This window comes from Cherax quadricarinatus, chromosome 89, assembly GCF_038502225.1.
Source record: "Cherax quadricarinatus isolate ZL_2023a chromosome 89, ASM3850222v1, whole genome shotgun sequence".
NCBI classification, from domain to species: domain Eukaryota; kingdom Metazoa; phylum Arthropoda; class Malacostraca; order Decapoda; family Parastacidae; genus Cherax; species Cherax quadricarinatus.
Window position 1 is genome coordinate 17519842 of NC_091380.1, and position 22935 is coordinate 17542776.

The 22935-nt window shown below is 52.7% G+C and overlaps 1 protein-coding gene across 1 annotated transcript in view; it reads right to left on the reverse strand.

Moving 5' to 3' along the window:
* Positions 1-22935, reverse strand: part of LOC128697134 (trichohyalin) — a 130186-nt gene that overhangs the window by 72434 nt on the left and 34817 nt on the right. The gene's annotated exons all lie outside the window — the stretch shown is intronic.

A 22935-nucleotide genomic window follows, 5' to 3' on the forward strand; every position in this document is an offset into this window, starting at 1 on the left:
GAGCAAGTTAGGCCCTGGGCTACTGCTGTACAGGAGGGCCCTGCTTATAGAGCAAGTTAGGCCCTGGGCTACTGCTGTACAGGAGGGCCCTGCTTATAGAGCAAGTTAGGTCCTGGGCTACTGCTGTACAGGAGGGCCCTGCTTATAGAGCAAGTTAGGCCCTGGGCTACTGCTGTACAGGAGGGCCCTGCTTATAGAGCAAGTTAGGCCCTGGGCTACTGCTGTACAGGAGGGCCCTGCTTATAGAACAAGTTAGGTCCTGGGCTACTGCTGTACAGGAAAGCCCTGCTTATAGAGCAAGTTAGGCCCTGGGCTACTGCTGTACAGGAGGGCCCTGCTTATAGAGCAAGTTAGGCCCTGGGCTACTGCTGTACGGGAGGGCCCTGCTTATAGAACAAGTTAGGTCCTGGGCTACTGCTGTACAGGAGGGCCCTGCTTATAGAGCAAGTTAGGCCCTGGGCTACTGCTGTACAGGAGGGCCCTGCTTATAGAGCAAGTTAGGCCCTGGGCTACTGCTGTACAGGAGGGCCCTGCTTATAGAGCAAGTTAGGTCCTGGGCTACTGCTGTACAGGAGGGCCCTGCTTATAGAGCAAGTTAGGCCCTGGGCTACTGCTGTACAGGAGGGCCCTGCTGATAGAGCAAGTTAGGCCCTGGGCTACTGCTGTACAGGAGGGCCCTGCTTATAGAACAAGTTAGGTCCTGGGCTACTGCTGTACAGGAGGGCCCTGCTTATAGAACAAGTTAGGCCCTGGGCTACTGCTGTACAGGAGGGCCCTGCTTATAGAGCAAGTTAGGCCCTGGGCTACTGCTGTACAGGAGGGCCCTGCTTATAGAACAAGTTGGGTCCTGGGCTACTGCTATACAGGAGGGCCCTGCTTATAGAACAAGTTAGGCCCTGGGCTACTGCTGTACAGGAGGGCCCTGCTTATAGAGCAAGTTAGGCCCTGGGCTACTGCTGTACAGGAGGGCCCTGCTTATAGAACAAGTTAGGTCCTGTGCTACTGCTGTACAGGAGGGCCCTGCTTATAGAACAATTTACGTCCAGGGCTACTGCTGTACAGGAGGGCCCTGCTTATAGAGCAAGTTAGGCCCTGGGCTACTGCTGTACAGGAGGGCCCTGCTTATAGAACAAGTTAGGTCCTGGGCTACTGCTGTACAGGAGGGCCCTGCTTATAGAACAATTTAGGTCCTGGGCTACTGCTGTACAGGAGGGCCCTGCTTATAGAGCAAGTTAGGTCCTGGGCTACTGCTATACAGGAGGGCCCTGCTTATAGAACAAGTTAGGCCCTGGGCTACTGCTGTACAGGAGGGCCCTGCTTATAGAGCAAGTTAGGCCCTGGGCTACTGCTGTACAGGAGGGCCCTGCTTATAGAGCAAGTTAGGCCCTGGGCTACTGCTGTACAGGAGGGCCCTGCTTATAGAACAAGCTAGGCCCTGGGCTACTGCTGTACAGGAGGGCACTGCTTATAGAGCAAGTTAGGCCCTGGGCTACTGCTGTACAGGAGGGCACTGCTTATAGAGCAAGTTAGGCCCTGGTCTACTGCTGTACAGGAGGGCCCTGCTTATAGAACAAGCTAGGCCCTGGGCTACTGCTGTACAGGAGGGCTCTGCTTATAGAACAAGCTAGGCCCTGGGCTACTGCTGTACAGGAGGGCCCTGCTTATAGAACAAGCTAGGCCCTGGGCTACTGCTGTACAGGAGGGCACTGCTTATAGAGCAAGTTAGGCCCTGGGCTACTGCTGTACAGGAGGGCCCTGCTTATAGAGCAAGTTAGGTCCTGGGCTACTGCTGTACAGGAGGGCCCTGCTTATAGAGCAAGTTAGGTCCTGGGCTACTGCTGTGCAGGAGGGTCCTGCTTATAGAGCAAGTTAGGTCCTGGGCTACTGCTGTACAGGAGGGCCCTGCTTATAGAGCAAGTTAGGTCCTGGGCTACTGCTGTACAGGAGGGCCCTGCTTATAGAACAAGCTAGGCCCTGGGCTACTGCTGTACAGGAGGGCCCTGCTTATAGAGCAAGTTAGGCCCTGGGCTACTGCTGTACAGGAGGGCCCTGCTTATAGAACAAGTTAGGTCCTGGGCTACTGCTGTACAGGAGGGCCCTGCTTATAGAGCAAGTTAGGCCCTGGGCTACTGCTGTACAGGAGGGCCCTGCTTATAGAGCAAGTTAGGCCCTGGGCTACTGCTGTACAGGAGGGCCCTGCTTATAGAGCAAGTTAGGTCCTGGGCTACTGCTGTACAGGAGGGCCCTGCTTATAGAGCAAGTTAGGCCCTGGGCTACTGCTGTACAGGAGGGCCCTGCTTATAGAGCAAGTTAGGCCCTGGGCTACTGCTGTACAGGAGGGCCCTGCTTATAGAGCAAGTTAGGCCCTGAGCTACTGCTGTACGGGAGGGCCCTGCTTATAGAACAAGTTAGGTCCTGGGCTACTGCTGTACAGGAGGGCCCTGCTTATAGAGCAAGTTAGGCTTTGGGCTACTGCTGTACAGGAGGGCCCTGCTTATAGAGCAAGTTAGGCCCTGGGCTACTGCTGTACAGGAGGGCCCTGCTTATAGAGCAAGTTAGGTCCTGGGCTACTGCTGTACAGGAGGGCCCTGCTTATAGAGCAAGTTAGGCCCTGGGCTACTGCTGTACAGGAGGGCCCTGCTGATAGAGCAAGTTAGGCCCTGGGCTACTTCTGTACAGGAGGGCCCTGCTTATAGAACAAGTTAGGTCCTGGGCTACTGCTGTACGGGAGGGCCCTGCTTATAGAACAAGTTAGGCCCTGGGCTACTGCTGTACAGGAGGGCCCTGCTTATAGAGCAAGTTAGGCCCTGGGCTACTGCTGTACAGGAGGGCCCTGCTTATAGAACAAGTTGTGTCCTGGGCTACTGCTATACAGGAGGGCCCTGCTTATAGAACAAGTTAGGCCCTGGGCTACTGCTGTACAGGAGGGCCCTGCTTATAGAGCAAGTTAGGCCCTGGGCTACTGCTGTACAGGAGGGCCCTGCTTATAGAACAAGTTAGGTCCTGGGCTACTGCTGTACAGGAGGGCCCTGCTTATAGAACAATTTACGTCCTGGGCTACTGCTGTACAGGAGGGCCCTGCTTATAGAGCAAGTTAGGCCCTGGGCTACTGCTGTACAGGAGGGCCCTGCTTATAGAGCAAGTTAGGCCCTGGGCTACTGCTGTACAGGAGGGCCCTGCTTATAGAGCAAGTTAGGTCCTGGGCTACTGTGCTGCTTATAGAGCAAGTTAGGCTACTGGGCAGGAGGGTCCTGCTTATAGAGCAAGTTAGGTCCTGGGCTACTGCTGTACAGGAGGGCCCTGCTTATAGAGCAAGTTAGGTCCTGGGCTACTGCTGTACAGGAGGGCCCTGCTTATAGAGCAAGCTAGGTCCTGGGCTACTGCTGTACAGGAGGGCCCTGCTTATAGAGCAAGTTAGGTCCTGGGCTACTGCTGTACAGGAGGGCCCTGCTTATAGAGCAAGTTAGGTCCTGGGCTACTGCTGTACAGGAGGGCCCTGCTTATAGAGCAAGTTAGGTCCTGGGCTACTGCTGTACAGGAGGGCCCTGCTTATAGAGCAAGTTAGGTCCTGGGCTACTGCTGTACAGGAGGGCCCTGCTTATAGAACAAGCTAGGCCCTGGGCTACTGCTGTACAGGAAGGCCCTGCTTATAGAGCAAGTTAGGCCCTGGGCTACTGCTGTACAGGAGGGCCCTGCTTATAGAACAAGCTAGGCCCTGGGCTACTGCTGTACAGGAGGGCCCTGCTTATAGAACAAGTTAGGCCCTGGGCTACTGCTGTACAGTAGGGCCCTGCTTATAGAACAAGTTAGGTCCTGGGCTACTGCTGTACAGGAGGGCCCTGCTTATAGAGCAACTGCTTAGGCCCTGGGCTACTGCTGTACAGGAGGGCCCTGCTTATAGAGCAAGTTAGGTCCTGGGCTACTGCTGTACAGGAGGGCCCTGCTTATAGAGCAAGTTAGGCCCTGGGCTACTGCTGTACAGGAGGGCCCTGCTTATAGAGCAAGTTAGGCCCTGGGCTACTGCTGTACAGGAGGGCCCTGCTTATAGAACAAGTTAGGTCCTGGGCTACTGCTGTACAGGAAAGCCCTGCTTATAGAGCAAGTTAGGCCCTGGGCTACTGCTGTACAGGAGGGCCCTGCTTATAGAGCAAGTTAGGCCCTGGGCTACTGCTGTACAGGAGGGCCCTGCTTATAGAACAAGTTAGGTCCTGGGCTACTGCTGTACAGGAGGGCCCTGCTTATAGAGCAAGTTAGGCCCTGGGCTACTGCTGTACAGGAGGGCCCTGCTTATAGAGCAAGTTAGGCCCTGGGCTACTGCTGTACAGGAGGGCCCTGCTTATAGAGCAAGTTAGGTCCTGGGCTACTGCTGTACAGGAGGGCCCTGCTTATAGAGCAAGTTAGGCCCTGGGCTACTGCTGTACAGGAGGGCCCTGCTGATAGAGCAAGTTAGGCCCTGGGCTACTGCTGTACAGGAGGGCCCTGCTTATAGAACAAGTTAGGTCCTGGGCTACTGCTGTACAGGAGGGCCCTGCTTATAGAACAAGTTAGGCCCTGGGCTACTGCTGTACAGGAGGGCCCTGCTTATAGAGCAAGTTAGGCCCTGGGCTACTGCTGTACAGGAGGGCCCTGCTTATAGAACAAGTTGGGTCCTGGGCTACTGCTATACAGGAGGGCCCTGCTTATAGAACAAGTTAGGCCCTGGGCTACTGCTGTACAGGAGGGCCCTGCTTATAGAGCAAGTTAGGCCCTGGGCTACTGCTGTACAGGAGGGCCCTGCTTATAGAACAAGTTAGGTCCTGTGCTACTGCTGTACAGGAGGGCCCTGCTTATAGAACAATTTACGTCCAGGGCTACTGCTGTACAGGAGGGCCCTGCTTATAGAGCAAGTTAGGCCCTGGGCTACTGCTGTACAGGAGGGCCCTGCTTATAGAACAAGTTAGGTCCTGGGCTACTGCTGTACAGGAGGGCCCTGCTTATAGAACAATTTAGGTCCTGGGCTACTGCTGTACAGGAGGGCCCTGCTTATAGAGCAAGTTAGGTCCTGGGCTACTGCTATACAGGAGGGCCCTGCTTATAGAACAAGTTAGGCCCTGGGCTACTGCTGTACAGGAGGGCCCTGCTTATAGAGCAAGTTAGGCCCTGGGCTACTGCTGTACAGGAGGGCCCTGCTTATAGAGCAAGTTAGGCCCTGGGCTACTGCTGTACAGGAGGGCCCTGCTTATAGAACAAGCTAGGCCCTGGGCTACTGCTGTACAGGAGGGCACTGCTTATAGAGCAAGTTAGGCCCTGGGCTACTGCTGTACAGGAGGGCACTGCTTATAGAGCAAGTTAGGCCCTGGTCTACTGCTGTACAGGAGGGCCCTGCTTATAGAACAAGCTAGGCCCTGGGCTACTGCTGTACAGGAGGGCCCTGCTTATAGAACAAGTTAGGCCCTGGGCTACTGCTGTACAGGAGGGCCCTGCTTATAGAGCAAGTTAGGCCCTGGGCTACTGCTGTACAGGAGGGCCCTGCTTATAGAGCAAGTTAGGCCCTGGGCTACTGCTGTACAGGAGGGCCCTGCTTATAGAGCAAGTTAGGTCCTGGGCTACTGCTGTACAGGAGGGCCCTGCTTATAGAGCAAGTTAGGTCCTGGGCTACTGCTGTGCAGGAGGGTCCTGCTTATAGAGCAAGTTAGGTCCTGGGCTACTGCTGTACAGGAGGGCCCTGCTTATAGAGCAAGTTAGGTCCTGGGCTACTGCTGTACAGGAGGGCCCTGCTTATAGAGCAAGCTAGGTCCTGGGCTACTGCTGTACAGGAGGGCCCTGCTTATAGAGCAAGTTAGGTCCTGGGCTACTGCTGTACAGGAGGGCCCTGCTTATAGAGCAAGTTAGGTCCTGGGCTACTGCTGTACAGGAGGGCCCTGCTTATAGAGCAAGTTAGGCCCTGGGCTACTGCTGTACAGGAGGGCCCTGCTTATAGAGCAAGTTAGGTCCTGGGCTACTGCTGTACAGGAGGGCCCTGCTTATAGAGCAAGTTAGGTCCTGGGCTACTGCTGTACAGGAGGGCCCTGCTTATAGAACAAGCTAGAGTACAGGAGGGCCCTGCTTATAGAACAAGTTAGGCCCTGGGCTACTGCTGTACAGGAGGGCCCTGCTTATAGAGCAAGTTAGGCCCTGGGCTACTGCTGTACAGGAGGGCCCTGCTTATAGAGCAAGTTAGGCCCTGAGCTACTGCTGTACAGGAGGGCCCTGCTTATAGAACAAGTTAGGTCCTGGGCTACTGCTGTACAGGAGGGCCCTGCTTATAGAGCAAGTTAGGCCCTGGGCTACTGCTGTACAGGAGGGCCCTGCTTATAGAGCAAGTTAGGCCCTGGGCTACTGCTGTACAGGAGGGCCCTGCTTATAGAGCAAGTTAGGTCCTGGGCTACTGCTGTACAGGAGGGCCCTGCTTATAGAGCAAGTTAGGCCCTGGGCTACTGCTGTACAGGAGGGCCCTGCTTATAGAGCAAGTTAGGCCCTGGGCTACTGCTGTACAGGAGGGCCCTGCTGATAGAGCAAGTTAGGCCCTGGGCTACTGCTGTACAGGAGGGCCCTGAGCAAGTTGGAGGCCCCTGGGCTGCTGCTGTACAGGAGGGCCCTGTATATAGAGCAAGTTAGGTCTGGGATACTGCTGTTTTGGGGAGGGCCCTGCTTATAGAACAAGAGTTGATCCTGGGCTACTGCTGTACCCAGGAGGCTATTACTAGCACTAAACAAGTTAGGCCCTGGAGCTACTGCTGTACAGGAGGGGCCCTGTATATAGAGCAAGAAGTTAGGTCACCAGGCTACTGCTGCTGGGAGGCCCTGCTTATAGGTGCAAGTTAGGTCCTGGGCTGCTGCTGCTACAAGGAGAGGCCCTACTTGTGAGAGCAAGTTAGGTCTGAGCTGCATGCAGGAGGCCCTGCTTATGGGAGCAAGGATTGAGTCCTGGGCTGCTGCTGTGCAGAGGCATTTTCTTATGAAGCAAGTTAGGTCTGGGCTACTGCTGTACAGGAGGCCCTGCTTATGGGACAAGTTACGCTCCTAGGCTGCTGCTGTACAGGAGGGCCCTGTATGCTTATAGAACAAGTTAGGTCCTGGGCTACTGCTGTACGGGAGGGCCCTGCTTATAGAACAAGTTAGGCCCTGGGCTACTGCTGTACAGGAGGGCCCTGCTTATAGAGCAAGTTAGGCCCTGGGCTACTGCTGTACAGGAGGGCCCTGCTTATAGAACAAGTTGTGTCCTGGGCTACTGCTATACAGGAGGGCCCTGCTTATAGAACAAGTTAGGCCCTGGGCTACTGCTGTACAGGAGGGCCCTGCTTATAGAGCAAGTTAGGCCCTGGGCTACTGCTGTACAGGAGGGCCCTGCTTATAGAACAAGTTAGGTCCTGGGCTACTGCTGTACAGGAGGGCCCTGCTTATAGAACAATTTACGTCCTGGGCTACTGCTGTACAGGAGGGCCCTGCTTATAGAGCAAGTTAGGCCCTGGGCTACTGCTGTACAGGAGGGCCCTGCTTATAGAACAAGTTAGGTCCTGGGCTACTGCTGTACAGGAGGGCCCTGCTTATAGACCAAGTTAGGCCCTGGGCTACTGCTGTACAGGAGGGCCCTGCTTATAGAGCAAGTTAGGCCCTGGGCTACTGCTGTACAGGAGGGCCCTGCTTATAGAGCAAGTTAGGTCCTGGGCTACTGCTGTACAGGAGGGCCCTGCTTATAGAGCAAGTTAGGTCCTGGGCTACTGCTGTACAGGAGGGCCCTGCTTATAGAGCAAGTTAGGCCCTGGGCTACTGCTGTACAGGAGGGCCCTGTATATAGAGCAAGTTAGGTCCTGGGATACTGCTGTACAGGAGGGCCCTGCTTATAGAACAAGTTAGGCCCTGGGCTACTGCTGTACAGGAGGGCCCTGCTTATAGAGCAAGTTAGGCCCTGGGCTACTGCTGTACAGGAGGGCCCTGCTTATAGAGCAAGTTAGGCCCTGGGCTACTGCTGTACAGGAGGGCCCTGCTTATAGAGCAAGTTAGGCCCTGGGCTACTGCTGTACAGGAGGGCCCTGCTTATAGAGCAAGTTAGGTCCTGGGCTACTGCTGTACAGGAGGGCCCTGCTTATAGAACAAGCTAGGCCGTGGGCTACTGCTGTACAGGAGGGCCCTGCTTATAGAGCAAGTTAGGTCCTGGGCTACTGCTGTACAGGAGGGCCCTGCTTATAGAGCAAGTTAGGTCCTGGGCTACTGCTGTACAGGAGGGCCCTGCTTATAGAGCAAGTTAGGTCCTGGGCTACTGCTGTACAGGAGAGCCCTGCTTATAGAACAAGTTATGCCCTAGGCTACTGCTGTACAGGAGGGCCCTGCTTATAGAACAATTTAGGTCCTGGGCTACTGCTGTACAGGAGGGCCCTGCTTATAGAACAAGTTAGGTCCTGGGCTACTGCTGTACAGGAGGGCCCTGCTTATAGAACAATTTAGGTCCTGGGCTACTGCTGTACAGGAGGGCCCTGCTTATAGAGCAAGTTAGGCCCTGGGCTACTGCTGTACAGGAGGGCCCTGCTTATAGAGCAAGTTAGGTCCTGGGCTACTGCTGTACAGGAGGGCCCTGCTTATAGAGCAAGTTAGGTCCTGGGCTACTGCTGTACAGGAGGGCCCTGCTTATAGAGCAAGTTAGGTCCTGGGCTACTGCTGTACAGGAGAGCCCTGCTTATAGAACAAGTTACGCCCTAGGCTACTACTGTACAGGAGGGCCCTGCTTATAGAACAATTTAGGTCCTGGGCTACTGCTGTACAGGAGGGCCCTGCTTATAGAACAAGTTAGGTCCTGGGCTACTGCTGTACAGGAGGGCCCTGCTTATAGAACAATTTAGGTCCTGGGCTACTGCTGTACAGGAGGGCCCTGCTTATAGAGCAAGTTAGGCCCTGGGCTACTGCTGTACAGGAGGGCCCTGCTTATAGACCAAGTTAGGCCCTGGGCTACTGCTGTACAGGAGGGCCCTGCTTATAGAGCAAGATAGGCCCTGGGCTACTGCTGTACAGGAGGGCCCTGCTTATAGAGCAAGTTAGGTCCTGGGCTACTGCTGTACAGGAGGGCCCTGCTTATAGAGCAAGTTAGGTCCTGAGCTACTGCTGTACAGGAGGGCCCTGCTTATAGAGCAAGTTAGGCCCTGGGCTACTGCTGTACAGGAGGGCCCTGTATATAGAGCAAGTTAGGTCCTGGGATACTGCTGTACAGGAGGGCCCTGCTTATAGAACAAGTTAGGTCCTGGGCTACTGCTGTACAGGAGGGCCCTGCTTATAGAGCAAGTTAGGCCCTGGGCTACTGCTGTACAGGAGGGCCCTGTATATAGAGCAAGTTAGGTCCTGGGCTACTGCTGTACAGGAGGGCCCTGCTTATAGAGCAAGTTAGGTCCTGGGCTACTGCTGTACAGGAGGGCCCTGCTTATAGAGCAAGTTAGGTCCTGGGCTACTGCTGTACAGGAGGGCCCTGCTTATAGAGCAAGTTAGGTCCTGGGCTACTGCTGTACAGGAGGGCCCTGCTTATAGAGCAAGTTAGGTCCTGGGCTACTGCTGTACAGGAGAGCCCTGCTTATAGAACAAGTTACGCCCTAGGCTACTGCTGTACAGGAGGGCCCTGCTTATAGAACAATTTAGGTCCTGGGCTACTGCTGTACAGGAGGGCCCTGCTTATAGAACAAGTTAGGTCCTGGGCTACTGCTGTACAGGAGGGCCCTGCTTATAGAACAATTTAGGTCCTGGGCTACTGCTGTACAGGAGGGCCCTGCTTATAGAACAATTTAGGTCCTGGGCTACTGCTGTACAGGAGGGCCCTGCTTATAGAACAAGTTAGGTCCTGGGCTACTGCTGTACAGGAGGGCCCTGCTTATAGAACAATTTAGGTCCTGGGCTACTGCTGTACAGGAGGGCCCTGCTTATAGAGCAAGTTAGGCCCTGGGCTACTGCTGTACAGGAGGGCCCTGCTTATAGAGCAAGTTAGGTCCTGGGCTACTGCTGTACAGGAGGGCCCTGCTTATAGAGCAAGTTAGGTCCTGGGCTACTGCTGTACAGGAGGGCCCTGCTTATAGAGCAAGTTAGGTCCTGGGCTACTGCTGTACAGGAGAGCCCTGCTTATAGAACAAGTTACGCCCTAGGCTACTACTGTACAGGAGGGCCCTGCTTATAGAACAATTTAGGTCCTGGGCTACTGCTGTACAGGAGGGCCCTGCTTATAGAACAAGTTAGGTCCTGGGCTACTGCTGTACAGGAGGGCCCTGCTTATAGAACAATTTAGGTCCTGGGCTACTGCTGTACAGGAGGGCCCTGCTTATAGAGCAAGTTAGGCCCTGGGCTACTGCTGTACAGGAGGGCCCTGCTTATAGACCAAGTTAGGCCCTGGGCTACTGCTGTACAGGAGGGCCCTGCTTATAGAGCAAGATAGGCCCTGGGCTACTGCTGTACAGGAGGGCCCTGCTTATAGAGCAAGTTAGGTCCTGGGCTACTGCTGTACAGGAGGGCCCTGCTTATAGAGCAAGTTAGGTCCTGAGCTACTGCTGTACAGGAGGGCCCTGCTTATAGAGCAAGTTAGGCCCTGGGCTACTGCTGTACAGGAGGGCCCTGTATATAGAGCAAGTTAGGTCCTGGGATACTGCTGTACAGGAGGGCCCTGCTTATAGAACAAGTTAGGTCCTGGGCTACTGCTGTACAGGAGGGCCCTGCTTATAGAGCAAGTTAGGCCCTGGGCTACTGCTGTACAGGAGGGCCCTGTATATAGAGCAAGTTAGGTCCTGGGCTACTGCTGTACAGGAGGGCCCTGCTTATAGAGCAAGTTAGGTCCTGGGCTACTGCTGTACAGGAGGGCCCTGCTTATAGAGCAAGTTAGGTCCTGGGCTACTGCTGTACAGGAGGGCCCTGCTTATAGAGCAAGTTAGGTCCTGGGCTACTGCTGTACAGGAGGGCCCTGCTTATAGAGCAAGTTAGGTCCTGGGCTACTGCTGTACAGGAGAGCCCTGCTTATAGAACAAGTTACGCCCTAGGCTACTGCTGTACAGGAGGGCCCTGCTTATAGAACAATTTAGGTCCTGGGCTACTGCTGTACAGGAGGGCCCTGCTTATAGAACAAGTTAGGTCCTGGGCTACTGCTGTACAGGAGGGCCCTGCTTATAGAACAATTTAGGTCCTGGGCTACTGCTGTACAGGAGGGCCCTGCTTATAGAGCAAGTTAGGCCCTGGGCTACTGCTGTACAGGAGGGCCCTGCTTATAGAGCAAGTTAGGCCCTGGGCTACTGCTGTACAGGAGGGCCCTGCTTATAGAGCAAGTTAGGCCCTGGGCTACTGCTGTACAGGAGGGCCCTGCTTATAGAGCAAGTTAGGTCCTGGGCTACTGCTGTACAGGAGGGCCCTGCTTATAGAGCAAGTTAGGTCCTGGGCTACTGCTGTGCAGGAGGGTCCTGCTTATAGAGCAAGTTAGGTCCTGGGCTACTGCTGTACAGGAGGGCCCTGCTTATAGAGCAAGTTAGGTCCTGGGCTACTGCTGTACAGGAGGGCCCTGCTTATAGAGCAAGCTAGGTCCTGGGCTACTGCTGTACAGGAGGGCCCTGCTTATAGAGCAAGTTAGGTCCTGGGCTACTGCTGTACAGGAGGGCCCTGCTTATAGAGCAAGTTAGGTCCTGGGCTACTGCTGTACAGGAGGGCCCTGCTTATAGAGCAAGTTAGGTCCTGGGCTACTGCTGTACAGGAGGGCCCTGCTTATAGAGCAAGTTAGGTCCTGGGCTACTGCTGTACAGGAGGGCCCTGCTTATAGAACAAGCTAGGCCCTGGGCTACTGCTGTACAGGAAGGCCCTGCTTATAGAGCAAGTTAGGCCCTGGGCTACTGCTGTACAGGAGGGCCCTGCTTATAGAACAAGCTAGGCCCTGGGCTACTGCTGTACAGGAGGGCCCTGCTTATAGAACAAGTTAGGCCCTGGGCTACTGCTGTACAGGAGGGCCCTGCTTATAGAACAAGTTAGGTCCTGGGCTACTGCTGTACAGGAGGGCCCTGCTTATAGAGCAAGTTAGGCCCTGGGCTACTGCTGTACAGGAGGGCCCTGCTTATAGAGCAAGTTAGGTCCTGGGCTACTGCTGTACAGGAGGGCCCTGCTTATAGAGCAAGTTAGGCCCTGGGCTACTGCTGTACAGGAGGGCCCTGCTTATAGAGCAAGTTAGGCCCTGGGCTACTGCTGTACAGGAGGGCCCTGCTTATAGAACAAGTTAGGTCCTGGGCTACTGCTGTACAGGAAAGCCCTGCTTATAGAGCAAGTTAGGCCCTGGGCTACTGCTGTACAGGAGGGCCCTGCTTATAGGGCAAGTTAGGCCCTGGGCTACTGCTGTACGGGAGGGCCCTGCTTATAGAACAAGTTAGGTCCTGGGCTACTGCTGTACAGGAGGGCCCTGCTTATAGAGCAAGTTAGGCCCTGGGCTACTGCTGTACAGGAGGGCCCTGCTTATAGAGCAAGTTAGGCCCTGGGCTACTGCTGTACAGGAGGGCCCTGCTTATAGAGCAAGTTAGGTCCTGGGCTACTGCTGTACAGGAGGGCCCTGCTTATAGAGCAAGTTAGGCCCTGGGCTACTGCTGTACAGGAGGGCCCTGCTGATAGAGCAAGTTAGGCCCTGGGCTACTGCTGTACAGGAGGGCCCTGCTTATAGAACAAGTTAGGTCCTGGGCTACTGCTGTACAGGAGGGCCCTGCTTATAGAACAAGTTAGGCCCTGGGCTACTGCTGTACAGGAGGGCCCTGCTTATAGAGCAAGTTAGGCCCTGGGCTACTGCTGTACAGGAGGGCCCTGCTTATAGAACAAGTTGGGTCCTGGGCTACTGCTATACAGGAGGGCCCTGCTTATAGAACAAGTTAGGCCCTGGGCTACTGCTGTACAGGAGGGCCCTGCTTATAGAGCAAGTTAGGCCCTGGGCTACTGCTGTACAGGAGGGCCCTGCTTATAGAACAAGTTAGGTCCTGTGCTACTGCTGTACAGGAGGGCCCTGCTTATAGAACAATTTACGTCCAGGGCTACTGCTGTACAGGAGGGCCCTGCTTATAGAGCAAGTTAGGCCCTGGGCTACTGCTGTACAGGAGGGCCCTGCTTATAGAACAAGTTAGGTCCTGGGCTACTGCTGTACAGGAGGGCCCTGCTTATAGAACAATTTAGGTCCTGGGCTACTGCTGTACAGGAGGGCCCTGCTTATAGAGCAAGTTAGGTCCTGGGCTACTGCTATACAGGAGGGCCCTGCTTATAGAACAAGTTAGGCCCTGGGCTACTGCTGTACAGGAGGGCCCTGCTTATAGAGCAAGTTAGGCCCTGGGCTACTGCTGTACAGGAGGGCCCTGCTTATAGAGCAAGTTAGGCCCTGGGCTACTGCTGTACAGGAGGGCCCTGCTTATAGAACAATCTAGGCCCTGGGCTACTGCTGTACAGGAGGGCACTGCTTATAGAGCAAGTTAGGCCCTGGGCTACTGCTGTACAGGAGGGCACTGCTTATAGAGCAAGTTAGGCCCTGGTCTACTGCTGTACAGGAGGGCCCTGCTTATAGAACAAGCTAGGCCCTGGGCTACTGCTGTACAGGAGGGCCCTGCTTATAGAACAAGCTAGGCCCTGGGCTACTGCTGTACAGGAGGGCCCTGCTTATAGAACAAGCTAGGCCCTGGGCTACTGCTGTACAGGAGGGCACTGCTTATAGAGCAAGTTAGGCCCTGGGCTACTGCTGTACAGGAGGGCCCTGCTTATAGAGCAAGTTAGGTCCTGGGCTACTGCTGTACAGGAGGGCCCTGCTTATAGAGCAAGTTAGGTCCTGGGCTACTGCTGTGCAGGAGGGTCCTGCTTATAGAGCAAGTTAGGTCCTGGGCTACTGCTGTACAGGAGGGCCCTGCTTATAGAGCAAGTTAGGTCCTGGGCTACTGCTGTACAGGAGGGCCCTGCTTATAGAACAAGCTAGGCCCTGGGCTACTGCTGTACAGGAGGGCCCTGCTTATAGAGCAAGTTAGGCCCTGGGCTACTGCTGTACAGGAGGGCCCTGCTTATAGAACAAGTTAGGTCCTGGGCTACTGCTGTACAGGAGGGCCCTGCTTATAGAGCAAGTTAGGCCCTGGGCTACTGCTGTACAGGAGGGCCCTGCTTATAGAGCAAGTTAGGCCCTGGGCTACTGCTGTACATAAGGGCCCTGCTTATAGAGCAAGTTAGGTCCTGGGCTACTGCTGTACAGGAGGGCCCTGCTTATAGAGCAAGTTAGGCCCTGGGCTACTGCTGTACAGGAGGGCCCTGCTTATAGAGCAAGTTAGGCCCTGGGCTACTGCTGTACAGGAGGGCCCTGCTTATAGAGCAAGTTAGGCCCTGAGCTACTGCTGTACGGGAGGGCCCTGCTTATAGAACAAGTTAGGTCCTGGGCTACTGCTGTACAGGAGGGCCCTGCTTATAGAGCAAGTTAGGCCCTGGGCTACTGCTGTACAGGAGGGCCCTGCTTATAGAGCAAGTTAGGCCCTGGGCTACTGCTGTACAGGAGGGCCCTGCTTATAGAGCAAGTTAGGTCCTGGGCTACTGCTGTACAGGAGGGCCCTGCTTATAGAGCAAGTTAGGCCCTGGGCTACTGCTGTACAGGAGGGCCCTGCTGATAGAGCAAGTTAGGCCCTGGGCTACTGCTGTACAGGAGGGCCGTGCTTATAGAACAAGTTAGGTCCTGGGCTACTGCTGTACGGGAGGGCCCTGCTTATAGAACAAGTTAGGCCCTGGGCTACTGCTGTACAGGAGGGCCCTGCTTATAGAGCAAGTTAGGCCCTGGGCTACTGCTGTACAGGAGGGCCCTGCTTATAGAACAAGTTGGGTCCTGGGCTACTGCTATACAGGAGGGCCCTGCTTATAGAACAAGTTAGGCCCTGGGCTACTGCTGTACAGGAGGGCCCTGCTTATAGAGCAAGTTAGGCCCTGGGCTACTGCTGTACAGGAGGGCCCTGCTTATAGAACAAGTTAGGTCCTGGGCTACTGCTGTACAGGAGGGCCCTGCTTATAGAACAATTTACGTCCTGGGCTACTGCTGTACAGGAGGGCCCTGCTTATAGAGCAAGTTAGGCCCTGGGCTACTGCTGTACAGGAGGGCCCTGCTTATAGAACAAGTTAGGTTCTGGGCTACTGCTGTACAGGAGGGCCCTGCTTATAGAACAATTTAGGTCCTGGGCTACTGCTGTACAGGAGGGCCCTGCTTATAGAGCAAGTTAGGTCCTGGGCTACTGCTGTACAGGAGGGCCCTGCTTATAGAACAAGTTAGGCCCTGGGCTACTGCTGTACAGGAGGGCCCTGCTTATAGAACAAGCTAGGCCCTGGGCTACTGCTGTACAGGAGGGCACTGGTTATAGAGCAAGTTAGGCCCTGGGCTACTGCTGTACAGGAGGGCACTGCTTATAGAGCAAGTTAGGCCCTGGGCTACTGCTGTACAGGAGGGCCCTGCTTATAGAACAAGCTAGGCCCTGGGCTACTGCTGTACAGGAGGGCCCTGCTTATAGAACAAGCTAGGCCCTGGGCTACTGCTGTACAGGAGGGCCCTGCTTATAGAACAAGCTAGGCCCTGGGCTACTGCTGTACAGGAGGGCACTGCTTATAGAGCAAGTTAGGCCCTGGGCTACTGCTGTACAGGAGGGCCCTGCTTATAGAACAAGCTAGGCCCTGGGCTACTGCTGTACAGGAGGGCCCTGCTTATAGAACAAGCTAGGCCCTGGGCTACTGCTGTACAGGAGGGCCCTGCTTATAGAGCAAGTTAGGCCCTGGGCTACTGCTGTACAGGAGGGCCCTGCTTATAGAACAAGCTAGGCCCTGGGCTACTGCTGTACAGGAGGGCACTGCTTATAGAGCAAGTTAGGCCCTGGGCTACTGCTGTACAGGAGGGCCCTGCTTATAGAACAAGCTAGGCCCTGGGCTACTGCTGTACAGGAGGGCCCTGCTTATAGAACAAGCTAGGCCCTGGGCTACTGCTGTACAGGAGGGCCCTGCTTATAGAACAAGCTAGGCCCTGGGCTACTGCTGTACAGGAGGGCCCTGCTTATAGAACAAGCTAGGCCGTGGGCTACTGCTGTACAGGAGGGCCCTGCTTATAGAACAAGCTAGGCCCTGGGCTACTGCTGTACAGGAGGGCCCTGCTTATAGAACAAGCTAGGCCCTGGGCTACTGCTGTACAGGAGGGCCCTGCTTATAGAACAAGCTAGGCCGTGGGCTACTGCTGTACAGGAGGGCCCTGCTTATAGAACAAGCTAGGCCGTGGGCTACTGCTGTACAGGAGGGCCCTGCTTATAGAACAAGCTAGGCCCTGGGCTACTGCTGTACAGGAGGGCCCTGCTTATAGAACAAGCTAGGCCCTGGGCTACTGCTGTACAGGAGGGCCCTGCTTATAGAACAAGCTAGGCCGTGGGCTACTGCTGTACAGGAGGGCCCTGCTTATAGAACAAGCTAGGCCGTGGGCTACTGCTGTACAGGAGGGCCCTGCTTATAGAACAAGCTAGGCCCTGGGCTACTGCTGTACAGGAGGGCCCTGCTTATAGAACAAGCTAGGCCCTGGGCTACTGCTGTACAGGAGGGCCCTGCTTATAGAACAAGCTAGGCCCTGGGCTACTGCTGTACAGGAGGGCCCTGCTTATAGAACAAGCTAGGCCCTGGGCTACTGCTGTACAGGAGGGCCCTGCTTATAGAACAAGCTAGGCCCTGGGCTACTGCTGTACAGGAGGGCCCTGCTTATAGAACAAGCTAGGCCCTGGGCTACTGCTGTACAGGAGGGCCCTGCTTATAGAACAAGCTAGGCCGTGGGCTACTGCTGTACAGGAGGGCCCTGCTTATAGAACAAGCTAGGCCCTGGGCTACTGCTGTACAGGAGGGCCCTGCTTATAGAACAAGCTAGGCCCTGGGCTACTGCTGTACAGGAGGGCCCTGCTTATAGAACAAGCTAGGCCCTGGGCTACTGCTGTACAGGAGGGCCCTGCTTATAGAGCAAGCTAGGCCCTGGGCTACTGCTGTACAGGAGGGCACTGCTTATAGAACAAGCTAGGTCCTGGGCTACTGCTGTACAGGAGGGCCCTGCTTATAGAGCAAGCTAGGTCCTGGGCTACTGCTGTACAGGAGGGCCCTGCTTATAGAACAAGCTAGGTCCTGGGCTACTGCTGTACAGGAGGGCCCTGCTTATAGAACAAGCTAGGCCCTGGGCTACTGCTGTACAGGAGGGCCCTGCTTATAGAGCAAGCTAGGCCCTGGGCTACTGCTGTACAGGAGGGCCCTGCTTATAGAACAAGCTAGGCCCTGGGCTACTGCTGTACAGGAGGGCCCTGCTTATAGAACAAGCTAGGCCCTGGGCTACTGCTGTACAGGAGGGCCCTGCTTATAGAACAAGCTAGGCCGTGGGCTACTGCTGTACAGGAGGGCCCTGCTTATAGAACAAGCTAGGTCCTGGGCTACTGCTGTACAGGAGGGCCCTGCTTATAGAGCAAGCTAGGCCCTGGGCTACTGCTGTACAGGAGGGCCCTGCTTATAGAACAAGCTAGGCCGTGGGCTACTGCTGTACAGGAGGGCCCTGCTTATAGAACAAGCTAGGCCCTGGGCTACTGCTGTACAGGAGGGCCCTGCTTATAGAACAAGCTAGGCCCTGGGCTACTGCTGTACAGGAGGGCCCTGCTTATAGAACAAGCTAGGCCCTGGGCTACTGCTGTACAGGAGGGCCCTGCTTATAGAGCAAGCTAGGCCCTGGGCTACTGCTGTACAGGAGGGCACTGCTTATAGAACAAGCTAGGTCCTGGGCTACTGCTGTACAGGAGGGCCCTGCTTATAGAGCAAGCTAGGTCCTGGGCTACTGCTGTACAGGAGGGCCCTGCTTATAGAGCAAGCTAGGTCCTGGGCTACTGCTGTACAGGAGGGCCCTGCTTATAGAACAAGCTAGGTCCTGGGCTACTGCTGTACAGGAGGGCCCTGCTTATAGAACAAGCTAGGCCCTGGGCTACTGCTGTACAGGAGGGCCCTGCTTATAGAGCAAGCTAGGCCCTGGGCTACTGCTGTACAGGAGGGCCCTGCTTATAGAACAAGCTAGGCCCTGGGCTACTGCTGTACAGGAGGGCACTGCTTATAGAACAAGCTAGGCCCTGGGCTACTGCTGTACAGGAGGTCAGGTTTTAGGCTGCTGCTGTAAAGTGAAACATAGCCTTTTTTAACTTTCAAATGCATATATAAGTCTGAAAACATGTTTATTCTATCATATAATAAGTAAGCGACAGCGCCAGGCCTAAAATATGTATATACGTATAGCACACATATTACTTACCTTAAAGAGTGCTGGATGGAAATTGGAGTAGCACACTACAACACTTCAAACACACTAGAGCACTCAAGAACTTACTCTAACACTCCAGAACTCACCATAACACTCCAGAACTCACCATAACACTCCAGAACTCACCATAACACTCCAGAACTCACCATAACACTCCAGAACTCACCATAACACTCCAGAACTCACCATAACACTCCAGAACTCACCATAACACTCCAGAACTCACCATAACACTCCAGAACTCACCATAACACTCCAGAACTCACCATAACACTCCAGAACTCACCATAACACTCCAGAACTCACCATAACACTCCAGAACTCACCATAACACTCCAGAACTCACCATAACACTCCAGAACTCACCATAACACTCCAGAACTCACCATAACACTCCAGAACTCACTATAACACTCCAGAATTCACTATAACACTCCAGAACTCACTATAACACTCCAGAACTCACCATAACACTCCAGAACTCACCATAACACTCCAGAACTCACTATAACACTCCAGAACTCACCATAACACTCCAGAACTCACCATAACACTCCAGAACTCACCATAACACTCCAGAACTCACTATAACACTCCAGAACTCACTATAACACTCCAGAACTCACCATAACACTCCAGAACTCACCATAACACTCCAGAACTCACTATAACACTCCAGAACTCACTATAACACTCCAGAACTCACCATAACACTCCAGAACTCACCATAACACTCCAGAACTCACCATAACACTCCAGAACTCACCATAACACTCCAGAACTCACCATAACACTCCAGAACTCAAGATATCACTCCAGAACTCACCATAACACTCCAGAACTCACCATAACACTCCAGAACTCACCATAACACTCCAGAACTCACCATAACACTCCAGAACTCACCATAACACTCCAGAACTCACCATAACACTCCAGAACTCACCATAACACTCCAGAACTCACCATAACACTCCAGAACTCACCATAACACTCCAGAACTCACTATAACACTCCAGAACTCACCATAACACTCCAGAACTCACCATAACACTCCAGAACTCACCATAACACTCCAGAACTCAAGATATCACTCCAGAACTCACCATAACACTCCAGAACTCACCATAACACTCCAGAACTCACCATAACACTCCAGAACTCACCATAACACTCCAGAACTCACCATAACACTCCAGAACTCACCATAACACTCCAGAACTCACCATAACACTCCAGAACTCACCATAACACTCCAGAACTCACCATAACACTCCAGAACTCACTATAACACTCCAGAACTCACCATAACACTCCAGAACTCAAGATATCACTCCAGAACTCAAGATATCACTCCAGAACTCACCATAACACTCCAGAACTCACCATAACACTCCAGAACTCAAGATATCACTCCAGAACTCACCATAACACTCCAGAACTCACCATAACACTCCAGAACTCACCATAACACTCCAGAACTCAAGATATCACTCCAGAACTCACCATAACACTCCAGAACTCACCATAACACTCCAGAACTCAAGATATCACTCCAGAACTCAAGATATCACTCCAGAACTCACCATAACACTCCAGAACTCACCATAACACTCCAGAACTCAAGATATCACTCCAGAACTCAAGATATCACTCCAGAACTCACCATAACACTCCAGAACTCACCATAACACTCCAGAACTCAAGATATCACTCCAGAACTCACCATAACACTCCAGAACTCACCATAACACTCCAGAACTCAAGATATCACTCCAGAACTCACCATAACACTCCAGAACTCACCATAACACTCCAGAACTCACCATAACACTCCAGAACTCAAGATATCACTCCAGAACTCACCATAACACTCCAGAACTCACCATAACACTCCAGAACTCAAGATATCACTCCAGAACTCACCATAACACTCCAGAACTCACCATAACACTCCAGAACTCACCATAACACTCCAGAACTCAAGATATCACTCCAGAACTCACTATAACACTCCAGAACTCACCATAACACTCCAGAACTCACCATAACACTCCAGAACTCACCATAACACTCCAGAACTCAAGATATCACTCCAGAACTCAAGATATCACTCCAGAACTCACCATAACACTCCAGAACTCACCATAACACTCCAGAACTCACCATAACACTCCAGAACTCACCATAACACTCCAGAACTCAAGATATCACTCCAGAACTCACCATAACACTCCAGAACTCACCATAACACTCCAGAACTCACCATAACACTCCAGAACTCACCATAACACTCCAGAACTCACCATAACACTCCAGAACTCACCATAACACTCCAGAACTCACCATAACACTCCAGAACTCACCATAACACTCCAGAACTCACCATAACACTCCAGAACTCACCATAACACTCCAGAACTCACCATAACACTCCAGAACTCACCATAACACTCCAGAACTCACCATAACACTCCAGACACTCCAGAACTCACCATAACACTCCAGAACTCACCATAACACTCCAGAACTCACCATAACACTCCAGACTCACCTCACCAGAATACCATAACACTCCAGAACTCACCATAACACTCCAGAACTCACCATAACACTCCAGAACTCACCATAACACTCCAGAACTCACCATAACACTCCAGAACTCACCATAACACTCCAGAACTCAAGATATCACTCCAGAACTCACTATAACACTCCAGAACTCACCATAACACTCCAGAACTCACCATAACACTCCAGAACTCACCATAACACTCCAGAACTCAAGATATCACTCCAGAACTCACCATAACACTCCAGAACTCACCATAACACTCCAGAACTCACCATAACACTCCAGAACTCAAGATATCACTCCAGAACTCACTATAACACTCCAGAACTCACCATAACACTCCAGAACTCACCATAACACTCCAGAACTCACCATAACACTCCAGAACTCACCATAACACTCCAGAACTCACTATAACACTCCAGAACTCACCATAACACTCCAGAACTCACTATAACACTCCAGAACTCACTATAACACTCCAGAACTCACCATAACACTCCAGAACTCACTATAACACTCCAGAACTCACTATAACACTCCAGAACTCACTATAACACTCCAGAACTCACCATAACACTCCAGAACTCACCATAACACTCCAGAACTCACTATAACACTCCAGAACTCACTATAACACTCCAGAACTCACTATAACACTCCAGAACTCACCATAACACTCCAGAACTCACCATAACACTCCAGAACTCACTATAACACTCCAGAACTCACTATAACACTCCAGAACTCACTATAACACTCCAGAACTCACTATAACACTCCAGAACTCACTATAACACTCCAGAACTCACTATAACACTCCAGAACTCACTATAACACTCCAGAACTCACTATAACACTCCAGAACTCACTATAACACTCCAGAACTCACTATAACACTCCAGAACTCACTATAACACTCCAGAACTCACCATAACTCTCCAGAACTCACTATAACACTCCAGAACTCACTATAACACTCCAGAACATGCTAGAATGCCTATTTTGCAATCCCTTTTTGGAAATCAAGGGATAAGTCATTACCACCTAATTAGTGCTTAATAACCCTGACCTCCATAGGAATAAAATTATCAGTCAGTCATAGCGGATTTAATAAAACGGAGAAAGTTTGGTAGACAGCGACCGCCCAGGGAGGTAGGAGCGGATCTACTATAAAACTAATGAACCTTAAGTTTTAGGGCCCCTAGTCCCACATGGGTCCCAGAAACGACTTTAGTCCGCAATGCTTAAAATTTTTGGGTCTACTGTATAAGAATGTTTTTTAAAAAATATTATTTTTTATTATCACACTGGCCGATTCCCACCAAGGCAGGGTGGTCCGAAAAAGAAAAACTTTCACCATCATTCACTCCATCACTGTCTTGCCAGAAGGGTGCTTTACACTACAGTTTTTAAACTGCAACATTAACACCCGTCCTTTAGAGTGCAGGCACTGTACTTCCCATCTCCAGGACTCAAGTCTGGCCTGCCGGTTTCCCTGAACCCCTTCATAAATGTTACTTTGCTCACACTCCAACAGCACGTCAAGTATTAAAAACCATTTGTCTCCATTCACTCCTATCAAACACGCTCACGCATGCCTGCTGGAAGTCCAAGCCCCTCGCACACAAAACCTTTTTTACCCCCTCCCTCCAACCTTTCCTATTAAAAAAAAACGATTTTTTTTCTCTCAAAATGTTGGGGCACTACGGTAGAGAAAGTATATATACATTTGGACCATTTATGGGTTAAAGAATGTGGCTGCTCATAGTATAGGAGGAAAAGCTCCATCCAGGATCGAGGCATGGCTGACCAATAGGAAACAGAGAGCATAAGTGGGGGTGACATAAGAGTGGGGATCAGTTACAAGTGGTGGCCCTAAAGAATCAGTTCAAGACCCATAATGAGATGTTACTCACGAAACTGTAATGACACGATTGCAAACAAACCATACCACAGGAAATATACCAAGTTGAATGAATTTTATTGAAGCTAGCTGGCCCAGTGGCTAACGAGAAGGTCTGGAGTTTTGAGACACTCTAATCACGGTTCT